Source organism: Phalacrocorax carbo, chromosome 4, assembly GCF_963921805.1.
Source record: "Phalacrocorax carbo chromosome 4, bPhaCar2.1, whole genome shotgun sequence".
In the NCBI taxonomy this organism is placed as follows: Eukaryota; Metazoa; Chordata; class Aves; order Suliformes; family Phalacrocoracidae; genus Phalacrocorax; species Phalacrocorax carbo.
The window spans coordinates 55,535,832-55,548,904 of record NC_087516.1 but is presented as its reverse complement, the minus strand read 5'-3'; the positions used below and the strand labels follow the sequence as shown (position 1 = coordinate 55,548,904).

At 46.4% G+C, this 13,073-nt stretch overlaps 1 long non-coding RNA gene across 1 annotated transcript; it reads left to right on the top strand.

The window, feature by feature from the left end:
• Nucleotides 1-1,397: 1,397 nt before the first annotated feature.
• Nucleotides 1,398-12,721, top strand: LOC135313113 (uncharacterized). Its single transcript, XR_010372706.1, has 2 exons — nt 1,398-4,436; nt 5,320-12,721. It is a non-coding gene; the product is annotated as an uncharacterized LOC135313113 (long non-coding RNA).
• The last annotated feature ends 352 nt before the right edge of the window (nt 12,722-13,073 follow it).

The following is a 13,073-nucleotide window of genomic DNA, read 5'->3' as shown; positions in this document are numbered from 1 at the left end:
GGTGTGCTCCCTGATGCGTTGCTTAAGGTCTTCGCTCCACTAATTAAAGCTTCCTCTGCTTTCCAGCCTAAATGTCGAGCACACCGGTTTATACTGATATATCCTTGAGATTGCCCTTAAGCTTACAGGCTTTTTAGAAAGGGAAGAGCTTCATGGGAGCTGGCAGTGCTGGTCTCAAGGTAAGGATTTGGCTTGTGGAAGGGCTTGTGCTTTCTAAACATGCAGATTTTATTTTGGTAGCTAAAAAAAACCACCACCAAAACCCAAAACATCAGAAAATTAAACCCTTTCTTATCCGTCCTTCTGAGTATTTATTAGTCTGCTGCTGAAAACTCTTATGAGACTGTTTTAACTTTAACCCTAGTAAATAGCAATTAAAATGAAATCAAAGGATTTTATTTTTTCCCCTAACTGGTGAAAAACTAACAATTTAGATCCTTATTTCAAGTCCCTGAAGTCTTGAAGTTTTCAGCTGTTTAGCTATTCCAATATTTTCAGGGTATTTTCAGCTCATTCTCCTCATGTGTAAGGTGGATCGTTTCTTACAAATTTCTCTGTTATTACTACCGTTGCTTTCAGGTAATTGGCAAAGTATTGAGTGTTTAAGGATGAGTAGAGATGACTCTCCCATTTTCCTCAGTCCCATGTCTGGGGATTGAAGCAAAGACTTGTTTCAGTTGTTGTATTAGCATCCTTCATTTCTCATGCTCAGTGCCTGCAGACTGGTATGAGGTACTTAATTATTTATATATTAAATATATATTTGGAATTGCTCTCACACCTTAGCATTTTTATACCAAGCATTAAATCTCCTTTAGGATTTTTTCTTATCTAAACCTCTGCCCATTGGACCCAACATTTTTGGAAAGCAAAAGAGTTTAAGCTGAGATGAGGCACAAGTGGATTTACTAGAGTTTGAAACATCCCACGTGTTAAAGGAGGGACCCTGTCCATGCATACTCTAGGGACAGCTGAGGTTGGCTGAGCAGACTTAGCTCCACTTGTATTTTGGGGCAGGACTGGACAGCTTTTAGCAAGAGCGTGTTATCAGGGGCAAGGGAGGAGGGAGCACTGAGGAAAAGGAGGGGCAGCTTTTCATAAGTCGGACATTTCAAGGAGATCAGGCTTGATCTTCCTCATCGCTGCTAGACAATTGCAGCGGGGGACTGGGAGATGTTTATTGTAAGGCCCAACACTTTTTAATTAAAGCTGCTATTGAAAATATTCATCACTCAGTGGTGGGAGGGAGAGAAACCCCCTGCCCCTTCTCTGCACATCACAGGGAAGCTGAAAAGGCCACATACCTGTTTTGTCTCCTCCCTTGTGGGCCAGCTTTGAAGCAAGATATAACACCTCTGAAACACCACCTGCCCCACCGCCCCCCCACCCCCCACCCCCCTACCCCTGCTTTGCCATTCAGGAAAGAATAATTTTATAGCTATTAATTTCCAAAAATAAGAGGTTAATTAAAGCCAACAGCCTAAACTAATCCCAGATTAAGATGGTTTGTATATTAATCACCTGGAGCTACAGCACCAGAATTTTCACAGGATAGCTAGGGTTCTGCCGGATTTTTCAGCAGGAGAAGACACCTCAGAAAGTGAGAAACCCATGGTTGACTGGCCAGGGGATGTCTCCTCTGTAGGCTCCAAAATCAGTGGTACCCTGGGGGTCAGAGCAAGTGTCATAAAGTAATTTAAGCATGGTAAACGTAATATTGGATGTTGTATACCAAAATAGCCTGCTGCAAGGCTATAATTGATGCCAAGAGACTCTACAATGATGTGAGAAAACCCACTTGCCACCCCAGCTGGGTCAGTGCTGCCTCTCTCTCTTTGACTCACTATCTTTAATAACCAAAATTATTGCAAGCTGCCTGTAGGCAACCGACTAGAATCCATGAGGCAGCAGAGTTCCAGCAACTAGCCCAGTCCTTCAGCCCCACGTCCACGGCTGTGGTTGTCCACAGGGAGCATGTCCACAGATAAGTTAGTTTTGCTACCAGGGAGACCCAAGCGAAAGATAGCTGCATTGCCCTCGCTGCTGCCAGAGACACATGGCGGGTTATCAGTGGGAGGGACCGTGACACACAGCTCTCCACATGGCTTGGGACAGGGAGCATCCCCAGTGCAACCCTACAGACCAGTCCCTCTAAATCCACAAGAGGGATGTGGGGAGATAGGCAAGGATTACCAAAAGAAGCCCCAGAAAGATGATATTGCTGACTAATAATAATTTCTACTAGTCTCACTGAGGATTGCATTTAATGTCATGCATTAAAACATGCCTTTGCTTGACCATAGCAATGGCTGTGACTTCAGAATAAGTTTCCCAAAATCTTCTCAGGGAAGTACTGGTAGATGGTCTATTACAGAAATACATATTAAGACTGTTCAAAGTAAGTAAAAACTTTTTTTTTTTTTACGCCCCCACACCACCCAGTAGTAGGTTATAGTAGGTGGTTCGCTCTGCAGGACAAACTTGTCTCTGATTTTCTTCTCTCCTTTTTTCCTGCAGAGTCTACATGGGCTTGAAAGCTAAGCAAGATTTGTAGCTTGCACCAAATCTGAGACAATGTCTGTGAGTGTACTTGCAGGGAAATGTGCGTGTAAGTCTCTTCAGGTGGTAACCAAAAGGGTATTATTTTTCCATATAGCCTACGTTCCTTTTTCATACCCAAGACCTAACACTTGGAAAACTCATCTTCGTAAATTGGTTCCTGTGAAGGAAGTTATCATATAATGTTTTATACAGCATCAGGCAAAAATTATCTTTAAGGATTGGGTCACTACGGTAACCACTTCTTATCTCAGAATCAAAAAGCGGTTATGATTGTAATTTAGAAAAGGTATGCTTTCTACCAAGAATTATTCCGAATTATAACTCATTTTCTGTCACATACTGGAGTTATTTTTATTGCCCTCAAAGGCATCAGCATTTGTTATAATTCAGCAATGCAACACTTCATAGAGAGCAACTATGACCTGCTTTGAATGTACTGTCAGAAACTGTAGTCGATGACTTCAACCTCTTAAATACTTCAACAGACTCCGGCGAAACACCAGGAATGCTTTTTGTTCTTACAGAGGGGAAAGCGTAAGATAAATAAGGCCTCCTGAAAGCGTGTGTTTCATCACAACTAGCTGCATATCCTGAGCCCAGTGATGTGCAGAGAGGCGTCCAGAGGTTTGCTGCTGTGAGCAGGTGGGTTGGCCACCAATGCAGATTTTCCTTTGGCTTAAGTAGAAGTTTTATTTAAAAAAAAAAAAAAAAAAAGAAAAAAGAAAGAAAACCTCTTGGCTTTTCTTCCTTGGGCACTTGTGCCTATGACTTCTGTTTCCAGGATCATGGTCATCCATGGAAACCTTGGCAGATTGCTGGCATATGCTGGGCATTCACAGGTAAACCACTGTGGCTGCCTTTAAAAACTTTAACATAAGTAACAGGAGCATAACGTTCCATGTGGCTCTGATCCAGCTAGTGGCAAAGCTGGTTTTCAATTCAAAGGGAGCAAACCCAGGCTTGCAATTAGGTGAGCTGCTCCAGCTGGCTCTGATGGGAGTTGTCCACAGGTGGCTTCAGGGAGGAGGGAAGCCCTCACTGCTAATATGGACCATTTCCAAGGGGGGAGCAGCAGGGTGGTTTCATCTTCTACTCCTCAGCCTGGGTCTGTGCTGGGCCAGGAGACTTTTAGCAGGATTTTTGGCACTCACCTCTGGTGTTTCATTTTTGGGGGGGCTGCAGCCTATATGTTCTTCAGCTAATGCACTAGGGAGCAAATATCTGCTTATGTTTTATGTAAAGAGTAATAGAATTGTTTGCCTAAATGTTTCTTTTCTTCTACTTTTCCCAAGAGGGAGGCAGAACAAATGTTTATTTTCTTGAAAACCTGTAACTTTCAACATTTCTCCATAATTCAGTTGTGAATCCCTGTGGACACTTGAGCATTTTCTCCTGGAAGTGGATTTACTGCTCAGTGGCCACAGTTATTCCAGCAGGACACTGTGAAAAGCCTTTTTGGTGCCTAAAACAGGGAGCTTGTTCTTCCTGGCCTGGATGAGCAGGCTCCTGTGCTCCAGATGGGTGGCAATGTTAGGTTAATGAGGCACAAACTAATAATTTTCATTCTTTTGGAGCCGTTCCAGCCACCTATCAACCCAAACAGCTCTCAGTGGAAGAGGAGTTGTAGTTCACTGAGCTGGCTGAAAGCTTTTGGGAAAGGACCCTGTAAAAACCCCAGCTCGCAGTCACCCAGAAGAGCCCAAATATGCCTGAGCACTGCACACGGGATGGTGGCAGTAGTGTCCACAGAGGCACAGGCCCTGCCTGTGTTTTGAGGCTGGTACAGGGATGCTCTCAGCAACAAGCTACAGCCTTCCCTTCACACGGGCTGACGCCGTGGACTTTCCGGTTGAACTTCTTGCCACCTAGAGAAGGTAAATACTTAATAACGGTGATAATAAAGTTGAGTGGTAAATTACTTCATTAAGCCTGGAGTAATAATTAGTTTAATCAGCTGAAGCGCAGCTCAATGAAGCATACTTCAGAGCTGAGTAAGCTCCAGCATGCCGTGCTGGGGGCAAGGGAGGATGCTGGCAGCAGGAGAGCTCTGCAGACCTGTGCTGTGGTGCTTCCCAGGTGTGGAGGGACCTGGTATTGGTGGGGGCAGTGTCAAAAGGATGCCCTCGGGGCGAGTTTCCTGACCCTGCAGCTTGCCCAGGTGCAGCTCGGGGACAGAACTAAGTGCAAGGCAGCTCTTGAAGTAGGGGAACTAAACCTACTAGCCTTGAGGCATGCCTGTGGCTTCGCCCTGGGCATCCATACGTCAGCTCCACCAGACGGCAGCGGTAACTTGGCCTTTCCCCTGTGGGCTTTTCCCAGAGCCTCCCCAGGCATTTCTCTGTTCTTCTTTAGCTGTTCAAGCTAATGGTTTGGTCTCCAAAACCGTAGCTGATGACTGCTTTTTTTTTTTTCTCTCTTCAGTTTTTGAAATATCTGGCAATTCCCTCTTTTTTCTGAGCTGCTGGGAAAGTCACAGCAGACCTGCAGTTCAACCTCCTGGAAAATGTTCTATTCCCCCACCGAGTGCAAGTGGTTTTTGTACACGATTGTTTTAATGTCACACAGTGTCTTCAAGCATGATACCACTTGCAGAGGTTGGATCTTCTGCACTGCCAAGTTTTGTTAGCTTCCTCTGCCACCTTCATCTTTCTAGTTTCATGATGTCAGTTGATTGCTGGCATAGCCCGGCCCTTAGATACAAGAAATGAGCTTGCCTGTGTTGAGACTAAAGACTGCATTTTTTTGTTTTCAACACAGGACTTCCGCAGTGTGAAATCCTGCTTACCACCAAGGACTTGTATCATAGTACCAGCCAGTGGGGACCACAACTCCTCCCTTAACGAGCCGCTCTGTGAATAGTGGAATTGAGACGTGCTGCAACATGCAGGACCAACCAATGCCTCAGTGCCACAGGCTCAAAACAGAGGAAAGGATGCTGAAGCTCTTTACCTTGCCTGGGTATTGGGAACCGACCTCTTCCTCCCTGCTCTCCCAGCAGTGCCTTGGCGTCAGAAATGCAAAAGCCCACCAGAGAGGGTTTGGGGAAGAAGAGGACGGCTGTGTAGGAGGACTCCTGTGTAGCACCACAGCTTCAGTGGTCCTCATGCTGAGCCCTGAAGAGCCCTTGGCAATGATAATTACTCAAGATTGCGGAGGCTACAGCAATCAGAGTGATGCTAAGCTTGGAGGAGCCTACTTCAGTTTGAAGTACATTAGCATGCCCAGTACTGGAGCACAGAAACCAGCGTGATAAACCCTAATGTTGTGAAGTGAGAAAAAAATCCTGCTGTTTGAGATGGCTACCGGGATGAGGTGGCCTTCCATCTACTTCCTCAGCCTGAATTCATTTCCTTTTCCTCTGGAGAGAGTAGGATGTGATGGTCCTTGCCCATGGGGCTCAGAAAGAAGGAAACAAAAGGGATTTGCTTGCAAGACAGAATGCACATTGCCAAGGCAGGACCAACCCATCATCTCTCTGCTGGCAAACAAAACATCAAGCAGAGAAAAACCCTCCTGGAGCTCCAACATCCACTGTGTCCACCCTCTACCCATTGCTCCAAAGCTGAGTTAATGTTTTTAAATTGTTTCCCTGTGCAGGAATGCCTGCCCTGCAACCTGCTGGTGGAGAAGCTCAAGGGGCCAGAGCTTCACACTGCCTTTGCTTCTCGAAGCAACATCCTGCCATGACATGACTTTTTTGAGACTTCCTCTAGATGTGCCAGTGGGCTGGTTAATGGAGTCGGGGGAGAGAGAAACTGGGCCAAAAGAAGTGGCCAGGAGATCCAAGTAATGAAGTGCAATGTCAGCAATGTCCCTGCCTCCTAGCAGAGGTCCTTCAACCAGACATACTCGTGGGTGAGAAAGGAGGTGTGGATGTGACAGTTGCTGAAACCTTCAACAGATGTTGCATATGAACAGATTACTTGTGCTGAAAGGTGAGCACCTGAACAATCAGATCAGCCATTTACAGTTCCCTCAGCAAGTTTAGTCTTCCATCCCTGTAAAGCCACGCCATGAACCAAATGAGGCAGAGATCCCAGGAGGAAAAAAAGGTGTCAGGTACCATACACACTAGAGGAGGCTGCGCTGCATTGCAGCACCAACTGCGATGCTGTGTCCTCCCTTCCAGCTCCAACACAAACAGTATTCTTCTCATGTATAGAAAAAAAAAATAATCCCAGCAGCTTTTCAAAAAGAAAAGCCAAATTTATTAAATTGCACATTCCTTCACCCTGGCTTTCCAAGGTGAGTTTTGATCCAGATGCCCCCGGGGCACTAGAGCTCTCCAAGCACACAGCCCCACAGGCAGATGCAGGGCCAGCGGGTCTCCCCACAGGTGCCCATCTCCCATTACCCATTTTCTACATAAGCCTCACGGTGGAGGTGGCCAAGGCGAGGGGATCCTCAGGTGGAGCGGGAACGTCCCGGTTGCACCTCCCCGCTGCTCCTGCCATTTGAGCTGCCATGCTGGTCTGTGAGACCACAGGTTGGTAGACTCCATTCCCCTCCCCTCCAGAGGATCATGAATGTCAAAGAAGAAGGTTTTCCAGAACTCAGTCCAACATGCACAAAAATAATCGCATCGCCAATGGCAAGAGTTTTCTGTGCTGCACCTCATGGCTCACTGGGACACTGGGAAGGCTGCTGCTTCTCCAGTAAGTGAATCAGACACCTGAGACCTGCACTCCTCTGCCCTACAGGCACGGGTAATTCTTTAAACAGTTCAAGCACAAACTGGGCACTGATTATCTAGACTTGAAAGTGGGACAAGAATGAAAAGAAACTCCTCAAAAAATATATTTTTTTTAGGAAGACAGAGGAGTGTAAGGAGGGATTTGTATGCCGTGCTTGACAACCTGACTGGTATGGGGGAGAGCGAAAGTGATGAAGTGGGAAAGAGGCAGCCGTGCCAGGGGGGAGATTTCTCCCCACAAAGCAAGCAAGGCAAGCTCTCTGTCTCCCCAACATCAGGTCACCTCCCTGTGTTTCCACTGAGCTTCGGGTAGCAGCAGGCACTGAAGGCTTTTCTCTTTGCCTAATCCGTAACTACTGCTCTGAGAGGTATTTCAGCACCATCGTACTTTTGCATTCCCAAAGCAGGTCTAAGCACCACCCGTGGGTCAGAAACCTAATACGAGACAACAGAAAGCTTGACATTAATTCAGGGGGTTTTAGGTACTGTCTAAATAATGTGACTTCAATGGGATGTGTGCATGCAAGAAAAGCACAGCGTGCACTTCTCTTCCCCTTCTTCCTCATCACTTCTTCTTTAGACTTACAGGCTTAAAGAAACTTTTTCCTTGATATCTACTGTAGGTTAAATGTACCCTTGCCTGCATGTGTCCAAAGCAAAGAAAAACCACCCAAAGCAGGACATTGGTATCAGCAGGGCCGAGCCATTGCCACACCCCAGCTTGCACTTCTCCAGGTAGCAGGGCAGGAACACAAAGCAGAGGTCTGGCTTTCAGTGGGGAGGGATGCCAAAGTTTGCAAGCAACTTCTGCAATGCCGAGACATTGCATGGCAAAACCCATCAAGGTTGTGTGAAGACGTGACTTGTCAGCAGGGGCTGCTGGGTTTCCTGCAGCAGGCAGGACGTGTTTTGGTACCCCTCTGCCTGTGCCAGAAGCCCATTTGCAGTTTCAGCAGTTGCTGTATCAGCTTTACAGCCACAGCCCAGATTTCTGCTGCCAGAAATACTAGGCTGTGAGCAGCTGGGTGCCGTCTTTATGGCCGTGGGCATTAATGTGCCTGTAACTCACTCATCCTTTTTCGAAGGAAGGGTTTGCACCAGAGATCCTGGAGAGATCATTGGTGGCCTCATTGCATTTTTTTAGCTGATAAAATTCTCTCGCCAGGGAAAGCCAGCACCCTGTGACCCTGCAATTTAAATTACGTATTCAGGCTGGTTTTTTTAGGGAGCAGTCACAAGCACAGGCCTCTTGCAGCACCTTTTATTCAAAGGTAGATAGTCAGAAGACTCTTCCCACTTTGCAGATGTGCTGTTGCATTTAGTGATAGGAAGCATCATTATAATCACCTTAGTGATACTTCTGTTGAGGCTTAGAAAATTTATGGTCTCTTGCTGTCTTCCCCTTCACCTGAATCTGCTTCCCCCTGCTCTCACCAACACAAACACCTTCTGCCTCTTTGCTGAACAAATGCAACGTGAAAGAGAGGATAAACTCTTCAGGAGTGTTTTTTCCTGCACCAAGCAGAAAAACCTGGGTGTGGTTTTCCATGGGTCTGCAAACAGTGGTCAGAACAAACTGGAAAATTGGGTGTGTCTCCCATCGCAAGGGCCAAGGCACTGGTGGCTGCTGTTCAGCCTGCCTGGCCTCCCAGAGCAGGGAGGGGAAACCACAGGGATGCAGGGGGTGGCATATGCAGCTGGGAATTAGGAAATATAGTACTAGTTCCTGTAATATGACAAAGGAAGTGTATCTCGTTCATGGATGCTGCTGCCACCCCAGCTACATGCTGGGCTCTTGTTGGATTGAAAATTACCCTTTTTGTTATCTAGGAGGAGACAACAGGATGCTGGTGGATGTATCGGTGATATGTTTATGTGCCTGTGCTGGTTTTAAGATGTTTAAAGCTCACCAGGGCTATGTTATTTGATGTGGTTGAATCAGGGTAGCTCCCAAAGTCCCCAGGCCTTCCCAGAGCGAGTCACTGCTCAGATCCACTGCTTGCAAGGATTGGACCCGTTTAGCATTAGTGGCAGTGGCGGGGCGGGGAGGCTTTCCATGGTTGTTTTGACTCAGCAAATTAGAACGAGAAAGCTTTGAGAGGAGTTTTCAGCAGGCATTACATCAAATGCTGCAGTGGATGGATTTAGCTCCACTCATCTGCTGCAGTGTGCTCCTGCTATTTGGCCAGGTGACCTGAGCGTTAGAGCTGTGACAGTGAGGTGTACGAGAGAGATACAACATTTCCATGCTCAGGAGCCAAGACGAACATGGAAGAAATATCTGAAAAGAAATTTTGTACAACCTGAGCTACCCATTTTTAAGGTAGCGATGGGCTGATATTGCTGGGTAGCTGAGCACTTGCCAACTTCCAGGCAAGCCATTTCTGTAAGTGAATATGAGGACAGCAAAGGCAGGCACTATCGTTATGAATGGGCAAGAAACCCAAGGATCTGCGGGATCTTTGTACTCGTGTCTGAGTGACAGCTTGGCACTACTCCAGGAAATTTTGCATGGAAACACATCACAGAGGCTCCATATTTACTCAATCAACAGGAATCTGCTCTTCAGTTTGAATTTTACTATCTATTAAAAGAGGCTTATGGAGTACTGGACTGCATGCCTGACAGTTTGTGAACATGGGTTTTGTCCACAAAACTTGCTCCCCTCATGCAGCCAGGTGTAAAGGCCGTCAGGAAAGGACCAGCTGTGCTGACTCTGCTGGCTGTGCAGGTCCTCGGTGGCCATGGAGCCTGTCCTCCACCCCTCTGCACTTTCACTAGGCCAAGCACTCATCCTTTGGGTGATGGGAATACATTTTATTCAGCTTTTTCTAAATGCTGGAGCAGCCACAAGAGGCTTTTCATTCTACAGTTTTTCAGTCATTATATATAGAAAAAAAAAAATCCTAAATCATATCTTGCAAATGGTTTCAGGACTACTTACTGGTGTGGTTTCCACCTCACATAAGAAGGAAAATGTGTGCATCTGGGGTTTTCTCCCCGTCTCTGAAAAAGTGAGTTATATTACAGTTGTCACTGCTGTTTTGTGAACAAGTTTTGGGCAAACAGCCTGGGAACTGCTGAACGTGCCAGAGACCCAAGGCCCCGACTCAGTTGTTCATCTTGCTTTATAAAATAATTTAATATAAAATAATTTAAGCATGGACTTAAACGCATTGCTGAATTGGGACGTTGGGGCAAAACCTGCTGGATTCTGTCAATCTTAAGCAGATATTTATCAGGGCTTGGGCAAAGCCACTGATGCTCTGCTTACAGTATTTCATAAAAATCCTGTTGGTAATAACTTGGACACCAGCACACAGGCATTTTGGGAAACAAATGAGGATCAACCAGCTTTGTGCTGGATAAGTCATATGGAAGAGGGGGAAAATTGGCTGATTTTGCTGTTTTTAAGGCAGCTGGCCATGCCAATGTGAGCAGCAAATGGAGGAGAGCCAGGCGAGAGCCAGCCATGGAGACGACCATGATGGTCAGCTATTCATTTTGGAGGAAAATTGGCAGTAAAAGGGATCTGGTCAGCATTAAGCTCTGGCAGCATTTATTCTAATTTTGTTGAGCTGACTCCTTAATTAAATGGTCGCTTTAAGGGGAGTAGAAGTGTCGGCTGTGCGGTAGCAAAAGGTGGAGGCTGCCACCCAATTCACCTCTTTTTTCTGAATGCCAAGAAAACATTTTCACCTCTGAGAGGCTCTTCTCCCAAAATCTACCTATCCTTCCCTGGCTGTTCACGGCAGGAAGAGGGAGGGTCTCCCTCCTCCTGCTGTGGCTGCCCACCACTGTACCCTAGCCATGGAGGATAATTTTGCCTCTAGTTTTCAAACAGCACCCAAGCATTTGCCTTTTCCTAGGGGACAACTTAATAGCTTTCCTGGACTTATTTTGGGCTATAACATGGCTATATTTCAATGCCTTTTGTTAACCCTTTATCAAAAGCAAGCATAGTAAAGATGTGGAAAAAGACCTACAGTTTGCTTTTTTTCCTAGCTGAAGGTCTTGTTTCCTTCTCCTCCTGCCCAGGGCTTGCTTTGTGTCTCAACTCAGCAGCCCCTCCAACTCACAGCGCTCTTCCAAAAAGACTGATATAAACTTCAGACATATGAGAAATACAGTAGTTTTTATCTTTGCACCACTAAGATGCGACGCTGAGGCAACATAACTTAAAAGCAACATTTTGGAAAGTTGGCAGTAAAAATATGACTGACAGGGCAGGACTGGGGTTGCCTCTATGGATGGGGCTACCAGGGAAAAAGGTCAGCTGGAATACCTTGAAGCTGACCTCCTTAATGTCATACAGGAAACTCAGAGTCACCGCTGGCAGTGCAGAGGGCAGGGATGGTTTCCCAGACAGTTTGGAATTTGTGGGTCCATCGTGCTCTGTTTTCTTCAGCTCATGTGGGGCAGTGATGGTAACCTGAGGTTTCTAATGCAAGTGGCTCCTCACTGGGGAAAAGCATCTGTGTCCAGGTGAAACTTCAGGCAATAGCTGTGTGCATTTGCCTGCACGCATGTGATGCATGTGCAGGCAGCGAATTCAGCAGTTTGCCCCCTTGCCATCAATGATGCAATCGCTGATGTGCGTGACCAGCGCCTCTCGCTAACATCTGGATGACAGGCAGTGAAGGAAAACCAGATTTGCAAGAAGGTCTGTAGCAGATCCAGTGAGTGCTGGAGCCGGCAGCAATGTGTCAGTATGCAGGCAGCACTTGGAGCTATTCTGGATCTCACATTTGGCTTCTGTCTTAAGATAAATTAAATATCTTTTCATCACAAATGGCACTCTGCCAGTTTCCTGGGACGAGCTCTGCGCCTTGTACATGGCTTGTTTTGTTCAACAAACCCTAGGCAGGGAAAGAAAAATTGCCCAAGCCTGGAAGAACGGGACCTGTTCTTTCTAAGGTTCCTGAGCTAAAGCATCATCTGCCCTCGGCAGAGTTATTCAGGCTCAGCAGAAGAGATTAATTGCTTTAAAACAGGATTTCCTCAGCCCTAGGCTCCATGTTGCCGCGTTACTCTCTGCCAAAACAGCCGATGTATTATGTGATGGATACCACATCCAGGAAGACAAATAAAATATCATCTCTTCATTTGCTATTGACCCCTGCGCTGCTGGCTTGGATTTTTTGTGAGTTTGGAGAGACTTCTGTCCAGCCAGTACCTACGGCCAATCTGCAATGGGGTGACTGGCTTCAAGCAACCCAAATGCCGTCAGTTTCTTCCCTGCAAGCCACCGCCTTGCTGTTTAAGACTAGCGCTACCAGACCGTTACCCCATACATGGCACTGTCTGGCTTAATGGGATTATAACACCATCTGCTGAGGATGGACTTTTATTTTGTCTTGCAGGTTTATAAAGGGCCGTGGACTCTGGTCTCGAGCTGTTGGGGCAAGTCAAGGAAAACAAAACCTCCTCACATCCCTCCCTGGGCTAGCCATAGCTGTGGCACCACCGCTTTAGCGTGTTGTATTTTGTGTTGCTTTTAGGTGGCGTGGTTGGTAATAACTGCTATAGCGACTTTGTTTCAGGGGGTGACTTTATTGAGATGCTTAATCCTCAGCAGGTACCGCGCAATATGACACACAGTTATATATTGGAGGTAATAATGCTGCATTGATGTTTTACTATGCTGTTAACCCTCGGCGCAATGAGGTATTACGAACCTGATTTATCTTCAGCTCTCTTACTGATAACTTGCTCTCTTGCTTGGAGCCGTCTTGCCAAAGCAATGGCTGATATGATGCAGGAAGCAGCTCGCTTCTCATGGCCGACATGTTTTATGCCACTCTTATTTTCCACACTT